A 17,498-nucleotide genomic window follows, 5' to 3' on the forward strand; every position below is an offset into this window, starting at 1 on the left:
GGCATAAAATGTATGTATGTTGAATTATGTACACTTTTAGAAAGGAGGATGGTCATTAAAATAGAAGTACCCAGTGGGGTAGATTGTTAGCTGGTGACCTGGCTGTCTGCTTCCTGTGCTCTCCAACTGTTGGTGGGCAACTGCAAGGCCCCTGTGCGCCGTCCTCCTTGTTCCCTGTCTTTAAACCAGATTTAACTCAATGGCCCATCCAGCACAGAACACCTTCAAGAGAGGACTGTCCTCTGCAAAGCTGTCTGACTTACTTCCCCACTTGGCTGTCCTACCAGCAAGTGCCAGTCAGACTTCCTTGTCTGGACCGCCTGTAAAATTCCATAAATGGGGCAGGTTGACAGACGATGGAAGCCTCAGCTAGAAGCAACTTTCTCTCTGTTCTGCTGGCAAGCGAAGGCACTTCTTTTCAAAAAAGCATTTGACTCCGCTGCTGCTGCTTACTTTTATGAAGGAGGAACCGTGTGTGCGTGTTTATGTACGTGGGGCTTAACATTTTTGCTGCTGCCTTCAGCTTGTTGATCATGCATTCTAACAACGATTGTGTGTTTTTGATTTCTGTAAGCTGCTTAGCGTGATTTCCTTTCGGGAGGGGAAAAGCAGACAAACATTTCTTAAATAAACAAACAACTTCATCAACATTTTGTGGGCTTGCCAGAGGTAGGCACTCAGCAAGTGGTAGAAAACAGATGAATTAATGCACTTGATTAGTATAATTAGAACATCCTTTGCATAATACATGAAATAGGTGGCACCAGTCTGGGACAGCAGGACTTGGCATAAATCTGTTCACTCATGCGTGTGCACGCATATAAAATTTCAATAAACTATGTTGATTGTCTACCTGAGTGGAAAGATGGTTGAAAACTGGAGAAAATGTTTGAAATGTGCTTTCTTCCCATGAGGTCTGGATGAAATGAATTCATTCTATTTGCGGTTTGTATCTCTTTATATCTGTCTCTTTTCTGCAGACTATGAAATGACACTGGAGGATGCAGAATTGCCACAAGTCGCCTCAGGCTCTGACCAGGCAGCTGATTTGGTGCAGTTTTGTGCGTGCCGTGCCATGTGCCAAATCTTAGTCTTCAAGCTCTGGTCATTGTAATGCCTGATCTAAGGATGCTAATTATAACAGTTTAGTTGCAAAACATAAGAAATTCCAGGAGAAGCTTCTTAAAGGATGTTTTAGATTAGGGGATCAAGATATTTTGATAGTTTTGACTTAAGGCTGATAAGTACTGCTCTCTTTTAGCCTAAAATGGCAAGACTTAATTTTATCCAGGTGCAAGTGGGACCACTATTGCTGACCATAATATTGTCCAAGTGTAATGAACAGGCTGCAGCTTGGACTTACAGATCAGGGCTTACAACTCTCTTAAATACTATTTGGAATGCACACATTGAATACAATGTTACCCCAGGCAGATGAAAAAGTGGGGACTTGTAAATGAACAAATTTGGACTTGTTTACATTGATCCAAGGATATCTAGCTAGTTGAGAGGGGGTGTCACTTTAAGGCAGTTTCTCGCCTGTGTTTTTTAAATGCATCCCAGGGTTGTTTACATATATAAACAACAATAAAGCTCTGTTTGGCTTTTCATCATCCATATTCAGGGTATGTCATTTCAGGAGGTACCTACATATCGAATGAGATCTAGGATCTATCTAGCCCAATACTGTTAGTTTTGCTTCTGCTTATCTTGGACTATAGATTCAAAAAATTTCAAGTTCTTTCCTTTACAGAAATGTGTGGATGTTGGTAAAACATCCACTTGACAAAGTATACTTGACAAAGTTGCCATCCATCTGCACAGGCTGGATTCAATAGGTAAAAATATTCCAAGCATGGTACAAATCACATTGTGCCTGCCTTCCATGGAGCTATTAAGAATGACAAGTCCATTAGAAAAAAAGAGGTGGCAACCCAGAGACCCACTACAAACTTAGTAGAAACTCAAGGATTCCAAGCCAGACTATTCTGTTGGGATGGACGGATAGGACAGATGGATCTTCTCCTGCATTCAAATGCTTAAAGTCTCAAATTTGTTTTTCTCACTTAGGAAGCAATTTGTTGTTCTTGGTAAAAGCAAAAGTTGAGCTGAACAAATTCTGACCTCTCCCATGCAGCCCACAAAATGCTGCCTCCCCTCACAGGCAGTCATTCTTTGGGCACTGAGCAGAGGTTTTCTCAGCTATGCTATGCACTTGGCGGCAACATGACTTCGTGGGTCAAGATCAGGGGCACTGAACCTCAGGCCCAGTGGCCAAATCCATCCCACCTGGGCTCCCACTCTGGCCATCTCTGGTTCTCCTGATGGCCATGTTCCCATCATGTGGCTTTTCCCCAGCTTCTGACCATTTGGTGATTGCCTGGCTTATGAGTGTGTATTTCCCCATTCTCAAAGATTGAAATGCCTCTCCTAAGGCTTAGTTACTTACATTGAGAACTTCAGGTCAAAAGTTGCTGGTCATTTTGGCTCCACCTCTACTGCCTTTGGCTCAGCTCCTTTTGCCTTTGTCATCACCATCACTGCAATGGGGACTCTGGAAGCTTCTCCAAGATGGAAGCCCTTGGGCTGAAAGAGGCTCTTTACCCCTGGCCTAGACAACCCAGATGCTCACACACAGGTGACCTACTGGCTCCCTGAGCAATCTCGAGGGATCCAGGTTCAGCTGAGTCCAGACTTACATCCCTGATCGCAAGTGCCTTCCGTGAAGTTGGCACCTTGCTGTGGCTGATGTTTTGACTGGTGGAACTGCTGTGGCATGTTTATCTGTGAAAGCAACAGCTTCTAGAAGATGGCTCCTTCACAGCCTTGGTCTAGGTTTGCACCCTAATAAAACGTAATGCTGGTGAAATGTGTGTTTGTGTTTAGAGCAAGCAAGTTGATAGCGAAATGGCAGAGAGCAGGGTTGTCAGCTGCAGTATAGCACAGAGACTGCAGTCTTTGACTCCCCAGGCTGAAGTGAGGTTTCATACTTACCACCCTCCCATCTTGTGTAGGTTTCTGAGCTACTTCCTTCAAGTGCTCCTTCTCTCAAGAGGAATGGTTTGTTGGACCATGGATATCTTTCTAGCAGACTAAACACAGCTGAGTTTATATGGGAGGAAAGAAAATCAGACACTGTACTGAGAGACCCATGACAAAAAGGAATAGGAGAAAGATGATGGTGATGATCACATCAGCATCTGTTTGTACTTAATAGCACTGTGGTTTGCCTAGTTAAAGAAAGACAGATCAGTGCATTATGACTTTTAAGGGTGAGTCTTTTTCCTCTCTGTTGGTGTGATAGTGTTCAGCACTGCTGGCATCCACCTGGGATGGAACTGTGTCCAGAAGAAAGCCCTGAGAAAACAGGGCTGGTTTTGAAATGTTGGTTGGCCTGTGTACCACAGTGCTCAAGCAAACAGGACGAGATCATAATCCTCAGCCAGGGAGAGTCATCGTTCAACTGTGCAAGATCAAGTAACCTTACATGACTTAGAAAGTTAAAGTTGGCTACAATCTTCAATTTTCTTTTGCCATTATGAAGCTGGAGGTACTCTCTGCAGTAAAAGCAACACAAAACAACACCCCCCCCTCCAGGTTCTGTAAACAAGGAAACCAATTAGGGGATTATTCTGGTATGATATTATCCAGGGGCATTTTCCCTCCACGTGAGTGTTTGAAAAAGAGAAAGAAGGGGAAAAGATTATTCACACATACTCAAAAGTGGCAGGATTCAGGAAATGAATCATCGTCCTCTGAAAGAAAGGCTTAAGCGTTTGGAGCTTTTTATCTTTGGAAAAAGATGACTGAAGTGGCACGTGGCAGAGGTTAATAAACACAGGTGTTGTGGCAAAAGTAAATATGGGCGAGAAAGAGTCACTTTCTCTCCGAAAGACAAAATCACCTGGTCATCCATTACAAAACAGATCAATAGTGGGTGTGAGGCTTCAGCAAGCTCACAAATACTTTGCCTGCCACACAATCTGCTTATGGAAGTCACCACAACCAAATGTTACAGTGACAATGAACTTGAGTAAGTGTATACAGGGATTGACTGGGTTTCCTTTGCAGCCAGCAAGGTAACTGACCCACTGCACCCACAGCACCTGGACCAGGGTGATTTCTGCTTGCACAAATCCGAAGCTTTAACAGTTGTGAAGGTCATGCAGAAGAAAAGAAGGGAGACAGCTCCTGCCAAGAATGTGTATACTTATTCTGACATTTCACCAGTATGTCTGAAGAGGAGGAGGAGGGGTGGATTGGAGAGGAAGGGAAAAGTTTTGGGCTGAGGGCATCTGGTCACTCTCAAGGACATGCCAAGGCACTGCCAGCCTGTTTACTGTGCCTTGGCTGGGATAGGAGCCAAGGGCTTCTTGGCCTTTCACTTCCTTGCAAGGTGCTGCTGAGGAATGCAGTTAGAGAGGCATGTGACTCCAAGCGCCAGAGGCTGCTGTCTTTGAAGCTGGGTAAGAAGGAGGATGACTGTCAAGTGACGTGACGTGCAAGCGGGAATCAGAGAAATAAAACAGATTTGAGAAAGGTCAGCTTTGGTTTGAGGGCATGTCAGGGAATGGATTAGCGTATGGGACGTCCTGCCAGACTCCATAGAGGGTGAGAGGCAGGGCATCTACCTGCGGTTGCGTCTTACTTCTCTTTTTAGCAAAGCTGTGCTAAGGGTAGGTATCTCAGTCTGATAGAGCACTCTCATGGACTGCTTTGCTCGATATTTGCACTTACATATTCCTGGCCTATTCCATATCAATGGATTTCGGGGAGGGATACAGCCAAGACCAAACAACCCATCGGGAAAACATAAAGCAATCATCCTTAACCCAGTACGTAAAATCAGCAATGATAAACCAGACCAGGATGGAGGTCAGTGAGACCCAAACACTTGGGTAAATAGCCAGATCTTAACGTGGCACCAAAATGGAGCCAGTTTCTGCTCCAGCAAGCCTCTGGTGGGGGAAAAGAAGGCCATAACCAGAGTACCTCAACCAAGGAAGCCTCCTTCTCATCTCTGCATCATGTGTTGAGATGCAAGGAGAACTCCCTTGGTGGGTTGTTTAAGGCTTTTAACATTGTCACAAAACATTGCAGACAGGAAGCACATGGGGTGCTAGTGCAGTTCCTTTAAAAGAGGTGCTGTGGGGTTTCCATGTGATGTTGACAGCAACTGAACTGCCATATTCTGCTCCAGCTTCCATGTTTGTGGATGTACAGTACATGAGAAGCATCTTTCTTGCTAATTGTGCCAGCCTGTGGACAGAGTGCTAACTGTGGACTAGCAGGCAAACCAGGCCAAAGTAATACATTGGCCATCAGGCCGCCATCCAGCTAGCCCGCTAGTGGAATGTGTGAGCCATGGAGTTGCCTCTTAATCATATTACTGAGCTTGTGTAAGGTCAGGAGTGGTTCTCAATCAATCGAAGTAACAGCCAGTATTTGGCTGCAACCACAATTCAATAGTATGATTAAGCACTGGCTTTCTTAAACCAAGAACTTTCTTGTGTGGCTGGAAGGCTTATATGAATCAGAGTATCTGTAGGTGGACACCCTAACAGGACCTGCTTGGAGTTGTGAACATTTTCTCTCTTGTGTGTGTATTCCTCTCTCCCTGCCACTATAATATATCTGCAATGCATTGCAAGTGGAGCTGCCCTTGAAGATCTCCCAGAAGCTTGAGACAGTGCAGAATGTTATGGGCAGAAATGTAGCTGGTACAGGCAGGCAGAATGATATCACGCCAGTTCTGAAGGAGCTGTTACTCTGATTGCCCATTCTGAGCCCAATTCAAAGTGCTGGTCCTTACTTTTAAAACCTAAATAGCTTGGAACCCAAATACCTCCTTTATCAGCCTGTCCATGACAGCTCTTGCCCAGGTAATAGCTTAAAAATTATGCCAATTATAGAATCTGACATTTTCAGAACAGCTGCAGACTGGGCTGACATTTTCATTAAGCTGTCCCCTGCAAACCCAAGGTCTCTTGGCCAGTCTAGACCAGCTCAGCTCCTATCCATGCACACATGAAGTTAGGATTTCTTGCTCCAAAGCGCATCACTTTAGAATGGCATACATGGAGCTGCATTTGGTAATGTCCATTCTCCCAGTTTGGAAAAATATTTTTGGAGCTCTTTGCAATCTGTTTTATTTTAGCTTTATTATAGCCACTCTAAATAATTTGGTGTCATCAACAAGCTTGGCTTTCTCACTGCTCATTCTAAAGCACTAGTTGCAGTACAGATAATTGTGGGGACTGTTTGCATCCCTCCACTGGAAGAATTTGCCATTTATTCCTTCTCTTTGCTTTATGTTACTCTCCCCTTGACCAATTCACAGGGGGAACTCTTGTGCCAAGACCAATAAGTTTACTTTGGGTTCAATCCAGTGCCCTCCACTGCAGATGCATGTAAGGCTCCAAACTTGGAGGCTGACTTGCACCCAGGGCTGGCAGTCTCTGCTGCTGCAGTGGCCACCTGGATCTGGCAGAAGCTGGTGGAGCCTAACCGTTCCCCTCTCTGACTCCCTGGAAGAAAGACCAGCACTGGCTGGAAAGGGCAGAGGGTGGGCTTCTGAAGGCAGAATCACAGCTGGGACTCCACCTTTGCCTATGGCCAGCCAGCCAGCCAGCCAGCCAGCATCTACCAGCCATGGAACTGTGCCCTGCAAGACTGAGAAACCTTTGGCTTCCCTCTGTCTGCTTCTTTCCTGATGTCACAGATGGGCTGCATTTTTCTTGCATGGGAATCCCCTGCCTGGCCTGCTGCTCTCCACGGCCTTTGTGAGCTCAAGCAGGTGATAGGGGTGGTGGCCTTCTGCCTGCCACTGGCTCAGGTGCTCAGATATTATGGGAGGCCTTGGGCCATGTAGCTACTGCTTGTGGGTAACTGGAAATGCCTGATTCAATGGTCCATGGGCCATCTAAGGTGAGATGAAACTAAGATTGAAAGTAATCAGCAATCAAGTACCTTTTGCCAGAAATGGAGTGACAGTAATTGTTTCTTATCAGATAACCTTACCTGCCCAGTTAAAGTAGTATTTTCAGGGACTAGTCTGCACACAGAAGGTCTCAGTTCTTAGCACCTCCCATGTAAAGGATCAAGGAGAAGATGTGAGACCCTGGAGGTTTGGTATGCTCAGGAAATCTGATTATCGTGAATTCCAGGAGGAACCAACCTGACTCTTGCTTCTGAGACTGATGTGTAGGTTGGAATGCAGTGACCCTTGGCATTTTCACATTTTCCTGAATTTTGGAGAGGGTTCTTGGCTCAACACCCCACCATGCTTTTAAAATCAGCATTTTATGTTAACATAGGTTAAGAGCTGCACACGTTTAGAATGGAAATACAAACATTGTGAGAAAACACATTTGAATGCATATGTATATACACATTTTTGTGTGCCTTTTGCTTTCTTTTAAAATCATTCAACACAGAAGTGGGGTGCAAAGGACCTGCATGAATGGTTGCATGCCAAATTGAGGAGGACCAGAAATAGCCTGATTTGCTAAAGCCTTCCTGCTGCATTAGATTAGAGAAACATTTTGACCTGGTCTAAGACAGCTATTTGTGCCCATTTCCCTTACACTTGGTGATTCCTAAGGAAGGATGTTAGCATCCAGGTCATACAAAGATTTTCCATGTTTGAAAACTCTTATCACATTCCTTCTTTAGCCTTGCCTTCTCTGAGCAAATCATGCCAAGTTCCTTTAGCATCCCCTCGCAGGTTCTACATTCCAGACGATTTATCATCTTCAGTGGGCTCCTCTGAAGCCTTGCCAATCTGACTCCACCTTCCTTACAGTGTAGTGCTAAAACTTCAACTGAGACTGGAGCACTCCTGAGCTGGGTGGAAACTCAACTGTAGCCTCAGAGTTCACAGTTTTTGGAGGGGTGTCCAAAAATCAGGAGAGGCAAATCAACACAAAAGACAGCACACAAAGCATTCCCTTGATGGGACAACCAGCTGCTCTTGGTTGGTTGCCCTACAGAGTTTTATGTGGTGATGTCATTCATGCATCACCCAATGACCTGTGTTTGGAGAGATGTCTTGCATCACTTTATTGGCTGGTTGGCTCCACTGCACCAGCCAATGATTCTCCCTATCTCATATGGCAACATAGAGAATGACACCAGCCTTCCCCAAACAGAGCCATCCAGAGCTGTCAGATTACTGCATGTCACATCATGCTGGGTGGGAATGATTGGAGTTGTAGTCCAAGACATCTGGAAGACCCCAGCTGGTGGAAGCTGGGGTAGTGGTTATGAGAGCAAGCTACTTGGCACTTTCCAATTAAAATCTCAGCCCTGAGCTTGTAGGATCAGAACAGGCTGCAGTTTCTGCTAACCCCCTGCAATGTGAGGATGATGATATTGGCCTGCACTGCAGGGTTGTTGTAAGGATTAAAGTGGCCACATAAATGAGATACTCTGAACACCTGAATTACACTATATACATACATAGAATTATTACATTTTTGTTACTTGTTCTATTTCTGTGCGGAGTACTTCATATTACAAGAATGGATGAACAGAGCATGTCCCCTTCCTCATCTCTATTCTATTCCAAACAACCTGCTTTTCTCCATGCTGATTTTTGTGAGATAAGCCTTAAATCTGCATGATTTAGTCAAATTTTAAAACCTTATTCTTAAACAAAACTTGCAAGGTCAACTGAAGTGCTTCAAACTTTCCATCCCCCCCACTCCCATATCCTGTGGGACAACCAGGGACATGACAAGGGGGAAAAGATGGCTCTCACCATAGGTACAGAGGGGCAGCTATCACGTTCCCTGGACTATTACCAAGAAGCAAGAGGGCATCATAACACACTGCTTTTCTTGGGAATTCCTACAAATAGTTTTAATCTTGTGAAGCCACCACCATGGTTTACAATTGCTGCAAGCAGCTCTGAATTGTATTTTTCTTTTAGATGGCTCCCCCAGGCTCTTGGACCACCTCATATACTAATGTAAGTAATGTCAGTTGGAGCAACAGCATGCAAAGAGCCTTGCAGAAATGTACATGACTCCACAAATGCACGTTCCATTCTGAGGATGGTTTGGGAGGGGAGAATTTGCAAATGTTTATATACAAAACCAAAGTGAATGAAATTCTGTCCTTTTCCTACATGTTAGTCATTGCAAAACAAGTTTCTGTCTACCATGTTTGCCCAGCCAGACTGAATGGGATAACAGCAGAATAATAAAAGGTGTATTTTAGCCCATATGTTGATGGGTGTGCGTCGCATCTCCACTTCACCAATGTAAATATGTGCTTTTCCGTTGGAACATTTGCTGTTTTCTCCTCATCCTGTTGTCACGATGCTTCCTTACTCTCTTTCTCTCTATTTTAGTGATTAAAAAAACAATCTCAGTGTTTTCAACCACAAGTATATTAAACAAACCCAGACATTCTATCCATTTCCTCCATCTAAAATCACGGGGGAAAGATGCCTTTAAAAATGCAGAGCGAGTCCTAAGGACTATCATCTGGCATTGCTCTGGCACCATCCCCATTCATTTTAATGGAGCTTGATGTGGGGTCGTGCTTGGTGGGCGGTGTAAGCAGAAAAGAACTCCTGGAGGTTACTGCAGAGAACCTGGAGGAAGCCACCATCAAAGCAGCAAGCAAAGCTCTGCCTGGACCAGCTGTGTTTTGCATGATTTGTGCCCAAATGATCCGCAAATAGCTGGTGCCGTCGACACCTCATGGGTCCCGTCACCATGAATTTTAGAAACAAGCCAAATATTGAACACACACCCCAACTGTGTGCTTTATGGATGCAATTTAGCAAACTGAATGAAACCCCTTTGCTCACTGAAAATTTCTTGTGATGGTTCTCTAGAAAAACATGATCTAACCACAAATGTTTGATTTAAAAAAGCAGGGGTAAAGAGGAGTCAATTTGCCAAATAGTTTGCAGAGCACACTTCCAAAGCGGCTTCTTTTGTGGATTTATCATGTGTATGTTTGTTTAGATATTTCCACTCCCTCCTTTTATGCTTTATAAGAATTTGGAGATAAAGCAGCCCGATAAAGGTCTGTTTTCCATCAACCTCTTCATGTTTGGGATCAAGCAATTTTCTTTCCCGTGGTTGTCAAAGAGAGTTAATGGCTGAGAACTTCAATTGGAAACAACCTCTCCCAATTTTTCTGGGCAAAAGGTGGTCAAATGAGAGGCTGCAGCAGCATGGTCCACGTCAAGAAAATCCAGCAGTTTATGGTGCTGTCCAAGCAGTATCAAAACTGAATGCTTCTCCTACCTTACTGGTTCCTGTCTACCCGCCTGCCCCTGGGATTGCTCCTCTGGCACTTTATTTATTTATTTATTTATTTATTTATTTATTTATTTATTTAAAACATTTCTATGCCACCCGCATTGCAACAAAGCTTCAGGGCGGCTCACAGAGAATACATAAATACATAAATAATAACAATACAACACATTTTAAAAAATTGTTTAAAAACCCCCGGTGCATTCTCGGCTAAAAATTTAAAATCCTATTAATTAAATAATTTAACAATTAAAATAAGTTTTAAATAAAAAGGTCATAGCCTGGCGCCAAAAAACAAATAACGACGGCGCCAGGCGGACCTCTCTGGGGAGCGCATTCCATAGATGGGGCGCCACCGCAGAGAAAGCCCTCCTCCGAGTACTTACCCTCCTAATTTCCTTCATGGAGGGTTCCCGGAGAAGGGCCTCTCCCGCAGATCTCAAGGGGCGGGCGGGCATATATGGACATAAGCGCTCCTTCAGGAAACCAGGACCCAAGCTGTTAAGGGCTTTATAGGTCATCACAAACACCTTGAATTGGGCCTGGACTTCAATGGGAAGCCAGTGAAGCTGACGGAGAACTGGGGTTATATGAGAACAATGGTGTTCTTCTTTATATCCATCAGTGCAGCCACCTTCCTTTCAAGGGAAAACTTTTGAGGGCTTTGCTTAAATGGTTCTGCTCTCAGAAAAACCTCTGTCCTAGCTTTTTAGTATTGATGCTGATGATTGTTTAAGTGCCTGATTGTTAGAATTGTATGGTCAGTTCTCAGAAGGTTAACTGAATACCTCCAAATACATCCTTAAGGCAAAAGCACATACAGTGGTGGTAGACCTCTGTTTTAAAATGTGTATCTGCCTCAGCTGCATGAAAATCTGGGGTAGAAATGGATGAAACTCTCAGTTTCAGTTTCTCCTTTTTCCAATCAAATTTGGTTCATCCCAAACACTGATTTTTTAAAAAAAGTTAGCATTAAAATTCATGTCAATTTTGTTTTTCTGCTAATACATGTAGTGTTGTGTGCAGCTTTGCCCAGTATGCAAATTTTTGCAAGATAATTCCTTATCATAGTGCATTTTTATAATGTACACATTTTGGGGTGTGTTTACCCCTAATATAGTTTTAATGTATTTAAAAGTGGAGTTCTAATGCAGTTTTAATTGCAAAACTCAAAGAGTGTGAATTCTGAAGGATGTCTATGTTTCATTCATGTATAGTTTCACCACTGCATAACTGGCCAAATTCACATTAAAATGCAAGCTGAAGAAATGTTTCCCCTGTCCCTAAGCAGGGGGTGGATGCTGTCCCTTTTGTGCTACAAAGGACATTAAGACTCTGTCTGTGCATACAGACTAAAGTCTTCCTCTGCACACTACTCTGCCTTTCAAGGAAGGGTATTTTTTAAACTGTTCCTGTAAGTAATTCCAGACAAAATTTTTAATGCACGATGACCTTGCCTCATTCACAAAATTTTGTGTTTATTTATTTATTTATTTATTAAAACATTTTTATGCCGCCCCATTCGCCGAAGCCTCGGGGCGGCTTACAACATAATGTGCGATCCAGATGATGTCCTCTTCAATTTGTAAACTGCCTGTGTTTTCCCACTACTTCCGCTGTCTTTTTTCCTTATTGGGAAAATGTCTGATAAGGTAGAAGTGATGGAAGAGCTGCACAGCCCCTTTTGATCGGTAGGCACAGGCGCTCTTGCTCTCAAAACACCAGTGATCTGAACAGTACAGAAAGCGAGCTTGGATTCAAACTTTGAGGCATCACACAGGGCTGGGCTTGGGCTTCTGATCTGAAGGTTAAAAAGAAAGTATAAGAAAAATGTCTATTCTAGAAATAAAAGTCCATAAATGTAGCCATATATGAAAGGAAAGGAGAAGAAACACAAGCCTGCAATCCATCACAGCTGTGCCCTACTTTAAGTTGGAAAAAGATGGGAATGGCCAAAGTCAGAAAGATACTTGAGATCCCACCCATTGTGGCAGGCCTCAGTCCTTGGAGGATTACGGAGCAGCGTGGAGGCTGGGCCTGCCTCTGTGTTCTCTTTGCCCTCCAGAACATTTAGGTGGATGATTTCAGCCGTCTAAATGTTTTCTCCTCCTCAGGAGGAGGAGCAGCTGAGGCACTGCAGGAATTCTTTGGGGGATGGTGGTGCCTTCCTTTTCCCCTCCACAACCTCCAGGGCACCGTCTGTGCCCACAAGGGGGCTGTAGGGGCCAAGGAAGGGTAACCCTGCAGTCAAAAGCCCAGTTACAAGGTCAGAGGGTTTTTTTGAGGTTGCAGCTGGAAATCCACCATCCTATAGCTCCCCAGACAATGTGAGGATAGCATAGGATTGCACCCTATCAGTTACATCAACTCAATGGGAGGCTCGCTCATGTTAGTCTCATTCATTTCAATGAGTCTACTCTATATAGGACTAACACTGGGGACTACCCATTATTATAAATGCATGCCAGGTTCTAAAGTTATATTTTCTTTCAGAGACAACCCACTGACTTATAAGGCCCAAGCTTCATGCAATCAAATGGGAGAAGTATCTATTGGACTGGAGGATCATATCCTATCCCCGCACATTACCCCTCGATCCTTGAGAAACTGAAAATTTGAGCAAAGAAATACTAGTGGCAAGTGCAGATGCCAAAACATGTCTGCTTCTGCTTTCTCTCTCTCTCAAAAGTGTCCCATCAAATTACTCTGGCGGAAAATGTGGACCTAGAGAAAGAGTGATTTTTTAGTACAAAAGCAAAAAGCATCCTGTCTCCCTTATTCATTTTCTGCAGCTTGGAATGGTTGGTATTCTGTCTACTACAGATGCTTTATACTTTGCAAGTGTTTTCAGAGCAGCTTTCACCTCACCTCCTACTATTTCAGGCTCTTCTTCATAGGATTCTGCTTTGTCAACCTTTCATCTCTCCTGTATAGTTCTTCTGTAAATACATTCCACCTCCCTTTTATTTTCTCCTGGTCAGGCAATACGCTCTCATTTGTCTTTTAGCATTCCTAATCTAGGTTTGAATTCCTCATTAATTTCTTGGATCTTTGGTCTGTTTTTCCTCTTTTGTTGCTCTCTTCTTTGCACTGATCATTGTAATAGTTCTTTTTGTCTCTACATGATAGTTGCTGAAAAGTTGCATTCAGGATTCTATCCTAATTTCTGTCACCTTTTGCTTTTGCTTCTCTCTTGTCCTTTGTAACTGTGTTTCCTTTCATATAGGCCTTTCTTCCTTGTTGCTACAGGATGGTCTTTTGGGATTCTGGTTTCAGTTCACAGTTCTTCTAGCTCATGGTCAGTTAAGTTGAACAATGCAAATCTGTTCAGTATGAGGACTTTGAGTTCCTTAGGGTTGTTCTTCAGTTATATTTTGAAACCATGTTATTATTGGTGATCTTTTTTCACTTGTCTCTGATTTTGAAATTAGGAGTTGATGGTCACTACTGCTCCTGGTCTTGTTTTGGAAGCAAGAATACTGTTTCTCCACCTTCTGCTTCCAATTACATAATTTATTTGATTTCTGCACTGGCCATCTGATGAAGTCCATGTATACAGTTGTCTGAATGGATGCTTGAAGTATATGTTTGCAATCAACTGGTTGTTGGCTCTACAATATTCTATGAGTTGTTCTCCTGCTTCTTGTCTTACCCCCAGACCAAATTTTCCTACAGCATTTGATTCTGTTTTGGTGTGTTATCAATTTTATCTTGAACACCTGCATAAAAGTTTTAAATTTCTTATTCGTCAGCTTGTGTTGTTTGAGCATAGACTTGAATGATAGTTATACTGATAGGTTTTTTTTTTTAAAGCTCCAAGTCCCTTTGCACCAATGAATATGCACACATTGATTTTTTTTTTTTTTTAATGGGCCGTTCCCCTGGACACCCCACTTTTCCAACTCTTCTCCTGCAATTGTATTTGTGTGTGATACAAGATCACATTTTCAATGCAATGGAAACTGCACCATATTCCTTAGTATATGCTTCGACAGTGGTAAATATGTCTGGGTGTCGTGCACGCACACTCTAATGAGATTCCCAGGCGCACATGAGAGACGGCCTGTTTTGGTGGGACTGGTAGCTCAGACTTGAAGGATGATGTGAGGATGGCTGAACCAGAACAGACCAAGAGCTCACACTCCAGTAATGGCATTGTTGTGGCAACTGACAGGCCTTCACCTGCTCTGGAAAGTAGCTCAAGGACGTCCACGGGGCCCAGTCTCCCTCCCACCCATGGGAACGAGGCGGATGAAGGATGGGAGGTGAGAGAATTCTTGGATGGAGAACAGAAGCCTCCTGAAGACATGGATCTGAGGGTCCATCATCACGGCTGCAGGCTGGACCGATTAGGGGCTCAGGTTGAAGAACATAGGTGCGTGCATTTTTACAGTGCCCCACCTTCCAGAGACCGGCCCCGAAAGGTTCATAAGAAAAGCTGTGGATAAAGGGGGGCAGAGAGGGGTCAACACTTCTCCTCGTGTATGCTCAGAGACTTCTGAATGCTTAGATCTCCTGTGTAAAATAAAGGCTCTTACAAGCAGTGCTGGAGTGACTGCCTTGCTTGGGAGGGGATGCCCAGCTCATGACAGCAGGCACAAATACCACAATGGAAAAGGTTGTAATGTAGATTCCCCTACAGGTGACTCACATTCCAGCTCAGTCTGCTGCCCAGATGCAAATTTCTGGTGGGCAGCTTCAAGGTCCCTGTTCTCTCTTCTTACAAGTTTTTAGCTTTGAGGTGGATTTGGATAGACGCCGAGGGATAGGGGAGGACAGGAGAGCCTGGAGGAATGCTGTCCATGGGGTTGTGATGGTTGGAGATGACTTTGCAACTGAACAAAAAAGTAGTTTCCCTACACTCTTCACTAGTCAGACACCATCCAGATTATTGTGTCTAGTTTGGGCACCAGGATTTAAGAAAAATGCAGAAAAATTAGAAAGAGTCCAGAGGAGGACAACAAAAATGATCCAGGGTTTAATAGGAGAGACTGAGAGAACTGGGCATGCTCAGCCTTGAGAAGAGAAGACTGAGGGGGGACATGGTATTCCTCTATAAGGACCTGAAGAGCTTTCCACAAACAGGATCATTCTCACTCATATGAGAGTGTGGGACACAGAATAATCAACTCAAGTTGAGACAACCCAGATTCAGGCTAGATATCAGGAAAAGTTTCCTCACTGTCAGAGCAATAGGACAGTGGAACCAGATGCTGGTTGCCTCTTCCACACTAGAGACATTGAAAGAGCTGCTGGACAGTCCTCTGAGTGGGATGATGTAAAGTAGTGACCTGGAGCATCTGGGAGTTGGACCCGAGGGCCTTCTTGGCCCTTCCAACTCTGCTATGGTTATATGACATGAGAGATGCCTTCAAATATAGGGCTGTCCTCTGCAAGGCAGGTTGCATGGCCATCCTACGCCTCTTTCTGTCTGAAGGCCAAATTCTGCTTCCAAGCAGGCCCCATTCTAGGAGAGGGCAGGGCCTAAGCTAAAAGAGGCAGAGCCCAAGACTGAAGGGGTGGGGGCAAAACGGCAGCATATTTCTGCTTCGAACTCTTCCTGCCAGTGACTCAGCCTTAGGAGAGGCAGCCTCACAAAAGCTGGGAAGCCACCAAAGAATAGGTGGCCACTGGAAATGGGATGGGGCCAGGGGAAGGAGGTGTGGCCCTTTGGGAAACTCCACAGGGCCAGACTAGAATGCCAGGAAAGCCAGTATTGGCCTGAAGTCCAACACTTTCCCCCTGCTGGATTCCCAAGCAGTCTCCCAGCTCGGCAAGGAGCAGGCAGTTGTGAGTCGTGCGAGCAACAATCCTGCATCGTTTGCCTCCAGACCACACCCTGGGACAATCATGATTGTGGAATTTATTTGTATTTAACATTTCGGGCCAGACATTCCACAAAGGACTGTGTTTCAGTCAAGCGTTATGCCAAAATTAATATGCAGAAGAACAGGTATCATGTCTCCACCACAATTGTTTATAAAATGGGCTCGCTGTATCACTCAGAGAGCTGCTGCTGGAGCCAACCGGTGCGGACGTGTGTGTGGGCTAAACGGCCTTGGCAACACGGCTCCCGTGTGGGATTCTTGTTTGGATTGATCCTGCCCGCTCCTTCTCTGCTGAAAACTGTCCCCTCGCCGCCTGCTTTGTCCGTCAGGGGCCTGGCTTCCAGGGCAGCTCCAAAGCCGGCTGCTCTGGCCTGAGCAGCGCGGCAAGAGAAGGGGCTACAGCAAAGCCCCTGAAGGAGGCCTTAGCCAGCGTGAGCACCCCAGGCCTGCGCTTTCTGCAAGCAACTCCCAGCTGAAGGCTAGGCCGAGGCATGGGCTAGGACTAGGTGCTGGTACCAATTAACAGCCTGAAACAGAGGTTATTACAGGACAAGCTCTGTTTAACTTAAATGCTAACAGACTGGCTCTGTCAGCTGGAAGGAATCACAGGCAAACAAACTTAATGGCAGCCTGAGGGGATGGGCTGAATGGTGCTTTCCCTTCCCTACAAGACCTTTTATTTCATAAAGTAGAAATGTAGCCATCCTTAAAAACATGTGTATAAGAAAGAGGCACAACTCTTCAAGCCAAAGGGTAGTTAGTCCCTATTGGATCCATCCAAGCTCTGCTGAGTGACGTGGGTTTCAAAAATTATGGGCTTTTGACACTCCATTCCCTGGGTTTTGATTGCAACCGCAGTGGAACAAAAGCAGAACAGCTGCTGAGCATGGCACCAGCTGGCAAAGCAAAAATAATTAGCATGGGGCTCATTTCTGTGGAACCAGGAACCCTGGGAAGCTGGGTTTCCTCTCATGTGCACATGTAGGATGTGTTGATGTATCAGGTTGGCTGCCCAGAAGGTGGGAAAAGGGAAAAACCATGCCCAGAGTCTTCTCCTTCATGTGTCTGATGCAGCGTGTGAGAAGTGCTCGTGTCATTCTTGGATGCAAATAGCAAATGCGAACGTGGGCTGACCTGGTTCTGAACTTGGCTGTTACCCATCTTGTATTACTGAGATTCGACATTTTTTATACAGATGACTAATTCCTAAACTGTGTCATCCTACTGAAAAAAGAATAGATGGTCTCCCCATTTTTCTAAGCAGTAGGAAATCCACTGATAATTTTCTTTGGAGGAGAAATAATCCAAATACAGACTGGACACAGCTGAGAAAGTTGCCTGCTTGCTTCCAGCTTCTCAGCTCATGCAGAATGCTGGCTGGAAGACTTTCCCA

Source organism: Varanus komodoensis, unplaced genomic scaffold (genome assembly GCF_004798865.1).
Source record: "Varanus komodoensis strain SLA01 unplaced genomic scaffold, ASM479886v1 scaffold1, whole genome shotgun sequence".
NCBI classification, from domain to species: Eukaryota; Metazoa; Chordata; class Lepidosauria; order Squamata; family Varanidae; genus Varanus; species Varanus komodoensis.